Source organism: Myripristis murdjan, chromosome 15 (assembly GCF_902150065.1).
Source record: "Myripristis murdjan chromosome 15, fMyrMur1.1, whole genome shotgun sequence".
In the NCBI taxonomy this organism is placed as follows: Eukaryota; Metazoa; Chordata; class Actinopteri; order Holocentriformes; family Holocentridae; genus Myripristis; species Myripristis murdjan.
The window spans coordinates 7,065,810-7,078,544 of NC_043994.1; positions in this window are offsets into that span (position 1 = coordinate 7,065,810).

Below are 12,735 nucleotides of genomic sequence, written 5' to 3' on the forward strand. Positions count from 1 at the left end.
TGCAGCCTTGAAACATCATGGCCCGAGTGAATAGCCTTTGTCAAGCCAGGCGAAACACGCAGAGCACCTGCACAGGAGAATGCCATTCTCAGACCAGGCAAGGAGTGGCAGATGTTGGCAGACCTCAAGAGACAGCTGGTCTTCCCAAGGGAGATCATGACAACCACTCTCCAGCCAGACATCGTCATGTGGAGAGAAGAGTCGTCATGATTGAACTTACCATCCCCTGGGAAGAGGGCAGGACAGCAGCCCACGAGAGGAAACACCTAAAGTACTCCGACCTGGCAACAGAGTGCCAAAAGGCTTGCTGGAAAGCCAGGGTATTCCCTGTGGAGGTCGGAAGCAGGGGCTTTGTTGGCAAGACAGTAGTCCAGTTGCTCCGCAGTGCTGGCATGACAGGCTCAAAGCTGTGGAAAGCTGTGAAGGAGCTGGGCGAAGAGGCAGAGAAGGCGAGCTACTGGTTGTGGCTTTGGAGGAAGGAGAACATTTGGGGGCAAAAACCCCTTTAAAGACAGCTGCAGGGGGTGGCGAGGAGACATCCCCAATACGCCACCGCCCCCCCTGCCAGGAGATGTAGTGGTGCAGGGGGTGAAACATCAGTGAACGGCGGCCTCCAGCTGACGACCTTGCAGCTGCCCACATTGGCACCAGAGGAGGTGTGACAGGCCTGAAGGCCGAAGCAGGAACCAACACCTGACCTGTGCATCGATCTGTAAGTGAGCATGCAGTACTGCTGCTGTGGGCTAGGTGTGGCAAACTGTGATCACTCACTCACTCATGGGTGACGTGCGACAGATGGCTGGCTCGGGTCTTTTAGCTACACTAAGTTGACACTACACTCAGAGTTGAATCACAGTTGATTATCGATCCATGTAAAAAAAAAAATATCTATCTATCTATATATCTCTATATCTATATCTATATCTATATCTTTATCTATATCTATATCTATATATACATATATATATAATTTTTTTTTTTTTTTCTTCAACAGATCTCTAAATTGCACCAATATTGTTCATGTGAAGCAGCCAGGAGTCAAGCTCAGTCAGTCCCATATAGTGAAAAAACAGCATTAGTCGGGACATTTAGTAGGATTCGTGCAGGTGTGTTGTGAGTCTGGATGGCTTCATTCTTGTTCTGTGTGTAACTTGTAGCTTTCTGACCAGAAGGCTGCTTCACAAAAGCAGAATATAGAAATGCAGAAAAACAAAACAGAAAAAGTCAGGCTTGCCCCAGTCCAGTCAGTGCATCCTGGCCTTATAGCGTTCACATTGGCCGAGCCAGGTTGAGAAGGTGCGACGAGGTGAAGCCAGGTGTCAGTAACTCTGATAAATGTCTTGGTTCACGGCTTTCTTCAAAAAACCTCTGTGTTACAGATTTACTGATGCTAATGGAAGCCTACGAGGAAGCAAAGAGTAGAAAAAGTCTATGCAAGGCCGCTGTGATAAAAGAGAGGAGAAAAAGGATGGCAGGCAATAGCCGACCAAGTGTGCTTGTAGCCTAAAAAGATATATTTAATAACCACTGCTCTTAAGTGAAACACTGATAATTATACCATTCAAGGAACTATTGTCATTTGCACAAATTAACAGTTGTACAGTTGCCTGAAAAGTGAGCAGTGGAAGTGAATGTTACTCAGGAAATAAAAATTTATTACAACTACTAATCCACAATGCAAAAATAGTACAACTGTATATTATATGTATATCTCACTCTCTCTCTCATAAATTCATATGTATAATCCAGAAGCTAGAAGGAGAAGCCAGTGATCATTACAATGCACTCTGTGAGCCTGACTGAAAGACAATGTATTAATCAGACAAGTGATCCCAACAAAATAAAAGGTCAAATAAATAAAATAAATAAACAATATTAAGATGTCCTCTCCCTTATTTCATGAATGTGCCATACGCTACGCTATAGAGTTACTGGTCTATAATTTGGAAGGATTATGCAATTATAAAGCATACAACCACAAATTGTGTGCTACTGTGTGTTACTGTCAAAAGTAAAAGTTTAAAATAAAGAAATAAATATCTGAAATTCATGTTACCAGCAATTTTTTTCTTTAAAGTAGCCTCATGAAGATGTGCCAAAAAAAAAAAAAAAAAAAATTCTAAATGGCAACTATACCCTTCATCATCAGAAAGTTCTTCATCATCTATAACATGGTCAAAGAAAGGGCACAAAGAAACACACATACAGGACTTAGCCTCGCTGAATGGCAACATGTACTTGAAAACACACACGCAACATACATAAGAAGACTGAATAATTGTGATGAATTGTGAGAAACACATTGTTTTTTTTTTTATCGGTGTGACTGGTGAGTGAACATCTCAGGCACCAGCATTAATCAAATCTGGCTGTTAGCCCGGTCTGGAGCAGGCTAGCTGCACAGAATAAATCTCCATGGTAACTCGTTTGCCACTGCTTTCATGGAACCAAGTCACGGGTAAAATTCAGCCGGTATAACTGGAAAATCCCAGCTTAATCCGCTATCCAGGTTTTGTGAAATAGCCCCCTGGACTCACTGGAAGAAGAGATAAAGTGCTTCGGTGGAACCTCCGTGGATAAATAAAGGATAGAATTAGTAAAATACATTAAAACAGGCACAAGAGCGAGAACAATCCAAGACATGAGAAAAATAGTCTGGAGATCAGGCTCAAGAATTAGAGCAGCGCCACCACTGTTCCAAACTGCTACTACAGCTTTTTTCAGGCTGGTCTCCCAGAAACACATGGACTGACAATGAGTTTTTCTAACAACGCATTACATGGTGGTGTGATGAAATGTGTTTAAATTACATGTTGACACCAGGTAAACAACGCCAGTGCAAACATAATTAGGATCCTTAGTTGTCTTCCACACACAAATAACCTGTGGAGGCAGGAGGCAGTTTGGATGAATAGTGTCCGGTTCTTGTTTACGTCAGCTTTACGTTTGTGGGCACGTGCTCGCCTTGGCAACTCATTCTGTGGCAACACCACATGATGCCCTGTTAAGAGAGTCAGGGTCATCTTGTGTGTTTCTGTGAGATCAGGGCCGGATGTATAACGCTCTGTGTAGATTCATGACTAAAGCCAGAAATATGCACATGCATTTTTTTCATCAGATTCATAAAACCATGCACATGCAGCGTTGCGTTAGTCATTGATGAAGTGGCCGTACGTGCACGAGCCTCTTCTCCACTCCCACAATCAACCATAAACGTATGAAGACACACCTTTAACCAGACGTTTCCATATCACACCTATTGATAAAACAAATCCAAAGTGCCATTTGTGTTGTGTTCTCCAACGGCCACAGCAGCTGGCATTACGAGTGACCTGAGCCTGGCTGTACAGCTGTTTATATTCTCTATATAATTAATTCATCACATGGACCTATGAAGTGATATCCCAGAAATGTATCAGTGATAATTTGTAGCACTCATATCTTATCATTTCAGGGTGTGTCACAACTAATAAAATACAAAGATTATTAACTAGGGCTAAGCTAAAGAAAATGTTGATTGTGACTTAATTTTAAAGAATGATAAAATGAATCTCACAAAACTAATTTAGCAAAGTTACCTTAAAAAATGGGCCTTTGATTAGCATTTTAAATCTGTGTAAACGCCACACTGATTATAAAACATCCGATCTGAATCTCCTGAGAGAAAAATCCCAATCGGGACACTTTTTGGCTGCAGTGTGAATACAACCGTGCAATTCAAATGTGTCTCTTGATTTTCTCTTTCTTTTGCTGAGAAATGCCCCTCATTTAGGTGTTAGAATTAAATTACAAGTCCAATTACACTCAGCATGTCTGCCAGGGTGACAGTGAGATCAGGATCCCTCAGCCGCAGAGGAGCAGACTGGAGGGGCCAGCTCTCTGCCTAAATGTGCTGACCTTTCTCTGACATTTGCTATTGTGCACATTAGCATTTTTGTGGAGTGTCTCTGCCAGTGCATTATGGGGCGTGACGCATATAGGAGAAAGGATGACACACACACAAATATGAAATATGAGTCGTGCCCGTGTGTCTGTCTGACTCAGGATCTTGTGGAAAAACGGGCACTAATGATCAAGTTGTCTCCGGTATGGAATAGAGGAGGTAGACATGAGGGTCACACACACACACACACACACACACACACACACACACACACACACACACACACACAGAGCATCAGACATCACACACGCAGAGGCGACATATGGGTCAGTGTATTTTGATCCTCGTAAAGGTTGGCCCATGCTGACATAAGTGTTTGTCTTGCATGCGCGTGCGCGCGTGCGCACACACACACACACACACACACACACACACACACACACACACACACACACACACTCTTTTTGGATCCAAATAGTGTCTAGTGTCTATCTCCTCTCCCACATCTTCCTCCAATTTGTTCTCATTTTTGAAACAACTCCTCTTTTTTCAGCACTTATTTTTCTTATCTCCTCTCCTCACCTGCGTTTTTATTATAAGGCCCTTGGAGGCAAACCCCTTACCCTCACCACTGTTTGGTTGTGATGACTTCGCAATTGCACACTGATAAAAAGAGACATGACAGAGTAACAACGATTTCTAAAAGTAATGTTATCTTCCTTGATAATCATGGGCGATGCTTTCTCTTAGGAACTTTTGCATGGTTCCTTTTCAAGGGTTTCAGCAGAGCATGGAAACATGGAACACTGTGAATCTGTCGACTTCATGGTCACACTGTATTGCATTTTGATTGTTCAACTTAGTGTCAATTTTGTCTCAGTTGAGTTTCACAGTTGAGTAGGTGCTTGCGCTTAAAGAGGTAGTTTGCCCATTTTGAAAATGATGTCATCTTCCCTACCTGTTCTGTAGGACAGTAGTGGTGCTATCCTCCTCTCATTGTTACTGAGTGCTGGATACTGGCTAGATTCTCCAAATGCTAAATGTTAGCCTCCTGACATTGAGGTGGACTTCCCCCCAGCTATTTTTTTTTTTTTTATTATTATTTTTTTATTCACCTTTACTCACTTAAATCGGGTTTAACATAATCTGGTGAAATCCTCCCAAAACCTGACTTGACTCACCTGGCTCTGTGTATATTAAACTATATATAAAAAAGAAGTCTTCACTCTTCATTCAGAAAACAATTAAAATGATGTACGCCACCAAGACTTTGCTGTTAACTCATCAGAGCATATCGCAAACATGAACAGCAACAGCTACCAAGCAAACAACATCACATGAAGCAGCAACCAGCAACAGCTGCCTTAGTAACTTGACCACAAGAGAAGTTAAATCTGCAAAGCAGCCAGGCCAAATTTTTGCATCTCTGAAAACCTGCAAGCTGTTCAAGAGTTGGAGTAAAATGGGCTTACAAAAATTGGGCAAGAAGAAATATGCTTGATGGGACGCTCAGCCTGGAAAGATGTTTGGTTTTAGAAGTGCCACCCTATGCAGTTTTTGGACTTTTGTCAATTTGTTGAAAACACACACACACACACACACACACACATACAAGTTGTTCTGCTTGGAAAGTTTATTTGTCAAGAGGCACTCATGTCATTGGTTTCAGACATTGTAAATGGCAGTCTACTGTGGCTACAACATGGAATATACAGCACATTAAAACTCCCCATGACAGTACATCTACAAATGCAACTTCGACTGCATGTCAGAGTGACAGGACTGACAGGTCACATCAGCAGGGAAGCAACAGGCCGGCGTGCAGAGGAAATATCAGGATCAGGGAATAAAATGAGACTGGCAAATCAGTTGACACCATAAAGACTCCAGAGCTAAATTTAATTCTTACTTAGCCCCCTAGAAGCCCATATTCAACAGAAAATATCCTGATGAAAACTCCCTAAAGTGCTTCAAAGAAGGAATGCACAATAGTGGATTCCTGCCGATATTTGATATGCTGGTAATTTCCAACTCTTTTGACAAAATGGTAATATATGCACATATTTTTTCACCTAATTGCAGAGAACATCAAGGGTCTCCTGTGCTGGAATTAACATTTTATTACGCCTACACTTATTGTGAAGGCCCACTGGCAGATGCAGACTTAAATACAGTTCTTTTCAAAATGTACACATTTACTGGGGAAAAAAATAAGAAAACTACTTCAGCTTAGGTTACATAACACATGCCATATTTATTTTATATAACATTTTCTTTCAAAAGAAAGTGAAAGATTCAACCTACTTAAAACAGGCTTAGATGACGCTCGGGCAAATTTGACCCATTTCACAACTGGCAAAACAAATGAGTAAAATGTAGTCTCTGTCCACAGGGATCATGTGAAAATAGGTGCAGTATACAGCTCAGCATCGGCAGAAATTCTCATTTCGGATATTAGTTTGAAGCATTTCTCAGCAGATACCGTTGCTGATATTCCGATATTACAGTTTTTTTTCAATCACTTTTTCCAGTATAATGAAACTGGGATCCACTTTGTTGTCATCTTCACCTCCAAACCACAGCAGAAGTTTTCTTTTGCAAATGTGTTCATACTTTTTCATTGGATTCACACATTTTTCACACTCCTTGGCACAACACTTCTCACATGTGTCATTTCCATGGCCCTAACTCCATTGACTTCACTGTGATAGTCAAAAGCAAAACATCTGCTCACAGCTGATAGAAATGACCTGCATCACTGTGAAATCACCAGTGCACCTGCATCACTGCCCTTTCCACAAATCACCATTCACCAATCAATCAGGATGCACCTACAAAAAAGGGCCTATAAATTGTATTCTGTATTCTGTATGAACACATTTGCAAAAGAAAACTTCTGCTGTGGTTTGGAGGTGAAGATGACAACAAAGTGGATCCCAGTTTCATTATACTGGAAAAAGCGATTGAAAAAAACTGTCACTGTTTTGATACCATGGAGTTGACAGAGGAGGTGAAGCGATTGAAAAAAACTGTAATGTGCACCCCTACCTCAAACATACACATGGAAAACAAACATACGCAGCTGAATGGACAGTTGGCAAACAAACAGCCCGATGCCTGAATAGAAGAAGAGAAAACTGTTGACATAGCTTAATAATATAACACTGTGACATCTGATTTGCTTTTCAAAGGTGGACATTTGCATGGCATTAGGCATTATGCGGCAGAGCAGGAAGGATAATGGCCGTGATCAGTGGGTGGATGTCCCACACACGGCCAGTGGTGCCAGAGGCCACATGCTGAGCATTCAATTAGAAATGTATACACATAATTATGTTTCCTCTTTAAACTATAAATGTTATGGACTCATGGTTTATGGATTTTGTGTTTTGGCTTTCTGTACTTGTTCTGTGTATGGCTCATTATGCTCTGGCTTAGTTTGATATCTTGCCCTCTCTTGCCCTTATGTCCCTTGGTGTTTGTATCTTAATCTGTGTACGTTTTGTCCCTCTTGTTCCTCCACAGTCCTGTCAGCTAGTTTGTCCTCACACCTGCCCTGCCCTGGTGTTGCCTGTCCTCGTTGTGTTCTCTCAGCCAATCCTGTGCTCCCTCCAGTCTTGCGTCCCTCCTCCTCTCCAGGCGTGTCCAGTGTGCCAATCACTTCATCTTGTTTTTAAGTCCTGCTCTGGTTCCAGTTCTTCTTGGTTCATTGTGTGTTTGCTGGCCCCTCACCCAGTCAGCACAGTCCTCCTCAGTACTCCTCTCTCCACAAGCCCGATACAGCTCCGTGAGGGAATCTGAAATAAATGTTGATTGAACTGCCAGTATTTTTATGATTTAATAGTCAGTGTTGCCAGTAACTTCACGTGTCCTCATTCTGTAGGCCTCCGCAAGCTCAACAGGGAATTCAGTCACCTTGAAAAAAGGCTGGTATATCTGAAATAAAGATGAGTAGCCTGATCAACTTACCTTACAGACTGACTCACATGATGTGGTGTCGTCACAACTGAAGAAGCTTCTTGGATGAGAAGTAAAACGTCTTCAAGTCTAGTCCAGCTGACCTTGATTCAACTATGTGGATGTGACGTGGTGTTCTGCTGGCGGGGACGTTAAACTGTAACACAGGTCCATCTATCTGGACATGACATTTTCCTTCTCGTGAAGGCTCTATGCCAAGAAAATGGATTATTAATCTCTTTATGCCCTTTGTGTGTATATATTGGCATATTTTACACATGCATGACCCATGATTTTAGCAAACAAAATGCATCATAGATTTGTTACCTTGTTGAATCTCTTTCTTTCTCAGCTGTTTTATCCTTTGCGTACATGACCCCTCATAGAAATGTTTAGGTTTCAGATGATGTTTGGAGGTGTGGTATAGTTTATATATGGACAAACCTGTGCACTTACTACTAGCGATGGGAACAATGGTGTTAAAATAAATGGCGTTACTAGTGGTGTTATTTTTTTTCAGTAACGGGTAATCTAACTACTATTTCCATCACTGTCATCCCACTTGGCTCTCAGACACCCGGCCACAGGAGCTGCAAAGGTGTTTTTTTTTTTTTTTTCTTTCGTAAGGAAGGAGGGGAAGGGTGAGACAACCGCATAACTCGTGATGATTGGAGTAAGATTTCATGGTAAGCCGGTCAGAGGCAGTGTTCAGTTTACACACAAACCACACACACAGACAGCAGCCACACACACTCAAACTATCAGAGGTAGGTTGCAGCAATGGCAAGTCCAGAGCTTTCAGAGGGAAAGTTGGCGTTTTCAAAGTGGAAGTACAGACACTACTTTAATGTCTTTGAGGTAAAAGGGAAGAACGTACATGTTAAGTGTACATTATGTCCTGGAGCGAAGTGTTTGTTCATGTCCATTGTAAGCGACTCAAATCTGATGAAGCATCTCTCAATGGCACACGTTTCTACAAAACTAGTGGCCAAAAACACTGTTGACACTGGTAATGATGATAGCAGGCCAGGTGTGGCTAACACCACGCCATCCAAGCAGCTAAAGCTGGATTCTTCTGCTCCAGCTTCACAAAAACTTGTGACACAGACTGAACTGAATGGAATGATAGGCAGGTATGTTGTTGACTCAGACTCCTTCAGAGCCCTCATTGGCAAAATACCAAGGAGAACAGGTACTGGTCCGCCATGCAGAAAGACATTTTCTAAATACTTAGATGCCAAGTATGCTAAAATGAATGCTAAGCTCAAAAGGGGATTTGAAGAATTAGAATATGTTTCTACTACTGCAGACATTTGGACTGCACATCATAAAAACTATCTTTGTGTAACTGCGCATTGGATACATCCATATAGCATGGAACGAAGGACAGCAGCCCTGGCATGCAGACGATTTAAAGGCCGTCATACTCATGACAGTATAGCAACTGAGCTTGACAACATTCACTCATCCTATGGCATATCCCACAAAATAACATCAACTGTCACGGATAATGGCTCTAATTTCATCAAGGCCTTCAAAAAGTACCAGCCAGTCGAGGAGGATGACTCTGGGGATGATGAGGATGAGGTGACTTTTAAGAACATTAATGATGTCTTGCAAAACAATGTTGGTGATGATAATGATGATGATGTTGCAATTACTTTGCCGCCACATCAGAGATGTGCATCGCACACCTTAAACCTTGTTTCATGTACTGATGTTGACAAGTGGATACTGTCAAGACCAGAAACAAAAGCGATATACAGAAGTGCTACGACTAAATGACCAGCTTTATGGAACAAGGCTAGCTGTTCAACTGTGGCTGCAGAGACTGTCGATGATGTCATCGCAAGGAAGCTGATAGTCCCTTGCACCATGAGATGGAACTCATTTTATGATGCCCTTGCTCACATCTGTGATATCCCTAAAGTCGAGCTGAACACCATCTCTTCCAAGTTCGGGTTGAAAGCCATCACAGAACAGGAGCATCAGTTCCTCAGGGAGTCCTGTATGGTAATGAAACCACTAACAGTAGCCTTAGACATTCTTTAGTGAGAAGACAACTGTTTCCATGGCACACCCCTACCCATGCTGGAGACATTGATGTTCAAGACCCTGGACCAGAAGAGTGTCCTGCAAATCCTCGTTGACCTTCCAGAGGCAATTGTTAAGGGTAAGGACTAGTATTTATCTTTAAATACATTAAATACATCCATACATGATGAAAAAAATATAGCATTTTAAATATACTGATAATATGTAATGTTGTGACCCTGCCCAGGTTTAAACTACGTTGGCTGCGGACACAGGACAGGAAGGACAAGGCCAAGGCAAGTCTGCTGGCAGAGTGCTGGAAAAGTGCCCGAGATGAAGACCAGCAAACAGGTACCAGCACACCAACACGCACTCTGCACTCAGCCATAGAGGATGAGTTCTTTTCATCTGAAGATGAGGATGACACCTCTGCTACTGCCGAAAGTCAAGTCGCAGATTATTTCAAATCAGGAGCACAAGGGATGGACAGTCTTAATGGATTTCCACTGATAAAGAAAATTTCACTCAAATACAATGCAGCCACTCCATCCAGTGCCCCTGTAGAGAGACTGTTTAGCCTGGGGAAGCTGGTCTTCACTCCGAAGAGGAACAGGCTCTCTGACCTGACGTTTGAAAAGCTTCTACTTTTAAGATATAATCACTGGTTTCAGGGCTAAGATGGTCACAGTAAATGCCTGGGTGGATGAACGAATGCATGCATGGATGGATGAGTGTTAGGATGGATGAGTGTTAGGAAGTAGCGTATGGATGGATAGATGAATGAATGAATGTTTAGGAGCTAAAGTTGGAAGAAATTCATATACTTTTTCAGTGTTATTTTAAAAGGACTTCATATTGTTAAACTGTTTACTTTTATTTTTAAGAAAATACTTGAACAGTACAGTATGTGCAGAGTTAAAAGCACTTTATATTATTAAGCTGTTTATTTTTGTGATGAAAGTACTTGAACAGTACAGTATGTCTACCAGTTGTGGTCTTTTGAGGTGCAATAAATATTAAAAGTACTGTGTAGTACCTGTCTATGCTGTTCTACTCTATGCAACTGGCTTGTGAAACCCGCTCACAAACCACACAAATTCTTAGACATATTTTTTTCATAAGTAACGCAATAGTTACTTTCCCTGGTAACTAGTTACTTTTATAGTGGAGTAATTCAGTTACTAACTCAGTTACTTTTTGGAAGAAGTAACTTGTAACTATAACTAATTACTTTTTAAAAGTAACGTGCCCAACACTGGTTACTACCAGAGTCCAGTGTCTGTTGCTGCAAACCACTCCGATAAGGCCCAAACTCTGTTACATTCAGCTGAAATCTGCTGAAATATCAGTTATTTAAAAAGCCAAACCATTTAAAATGCAATACTTTTGAATAGTGAGAGTTTTTTATGACGTTTTTGCCTTTCTCATCCCCTGGAAGTGCCACCGCAGTCGTGTCAGAGGTGACCATGACAAACACCTTTTGGACTGGATTATTTAGCCATCAGTGAGATGAGCATTTATTCTCTGCAGATACCAGATGAAAACACTGAGTTATGCAAATTCAAATGGGGAAAAGAAACCCTTAACTCGGGCCACTTAAGATGAAATAAAAACACAAAAGGCATAATTTTCCACTTCCTTCACTGGGGCAAGACTCTGGGGGTCCGCTGTAAAGATTTTATATGGCCCTGTTTTGGACCACAGCACTTCTCCCTTTCCTGCTTCCCAAATCTCAGTCACTGGGAGAAATTACACATTAATGGAATACAATGTTCGGAGTTAAATTACTAATAGTAAACCTAAAATAGTGACTTGTAAAGCAGGGCTTGGCTGGGGAAGGAGAGAGGATGGCTGGAGAGGTGCTGGCAGTATTGTTTATCAGGGTTTGGCTTTTGGGGTGAGGGAAGGTTCAGAAACCAGGGAATGGGCCTTCAATTTTTTGAGTTTGGCTCAGATCCTCTCCTGACTCAACATAATGGCCTAAATGGTCAGGAGGTTGTGGTGCTGCTTTTCTAAAGTTGCAATTTTCCCTTCTAAGGCTGAGATCTTGCAAGGTCCAAGCATCTCATTCCATCTTGCCACCCTTGCTGGAGCTGATGGATGTTTTTACGAGGGACAACATCCAACTTTAAAATGATCTCATCCAACCCTCTCCCTTTTTTCTAATTCTGTCCTGGATTTCTTTATATTGCTGTGCACCTCCTCAAACACCTCGACCCTCCAGGCCCTGAGAAAGTACCTCCTTTTTCCACTTATGTGCAAGCACAAAAACCTCAAATTCCTAAAAAGCAAAGTCATAAAGACTGATTTGGAAATATGCAAAACAGCTAGAGCCTCATACTGCATTGGCACCTTTTGAGGAGGTATCGTACTTCTCTGTCTTAGCTCAGACATTGTGGCAGCAAGATATTCGTCCCAGTTTTGGGAATTTTCCGTTGCAAGTTTGCGGAGAGATGTGGAATATCAGTTGTGTAAATATCCCCCTGAGGCTGTATGGCACGAATGATGACTGAAGGAGGTGACTGACTTCACCCTGATTTGGATCCAATACAGTGGACACTGTATTGGACACTGTATTGGACACTGTATTCCCCACATCTGCACACTGATTGTGTGCAGATGTGGGGAATATTAACACCCCACTATTCCCAGAGAAACCATATGTGTAAATATCCCGTCCCCTGAGGCTGTGTAGCACAGTTAACCAATGAAGGAGGGGACTGATACTAGTGATTCTATAAAGATTGAGGAAATAACATAATGTGATTAAATACATTAATTCAGGAAGGGTGTGGATGGCTGGGGGGTCACACACACACCACGCAAATGTTGCTCAATAAGGGTAAATTTGGAGATAACAC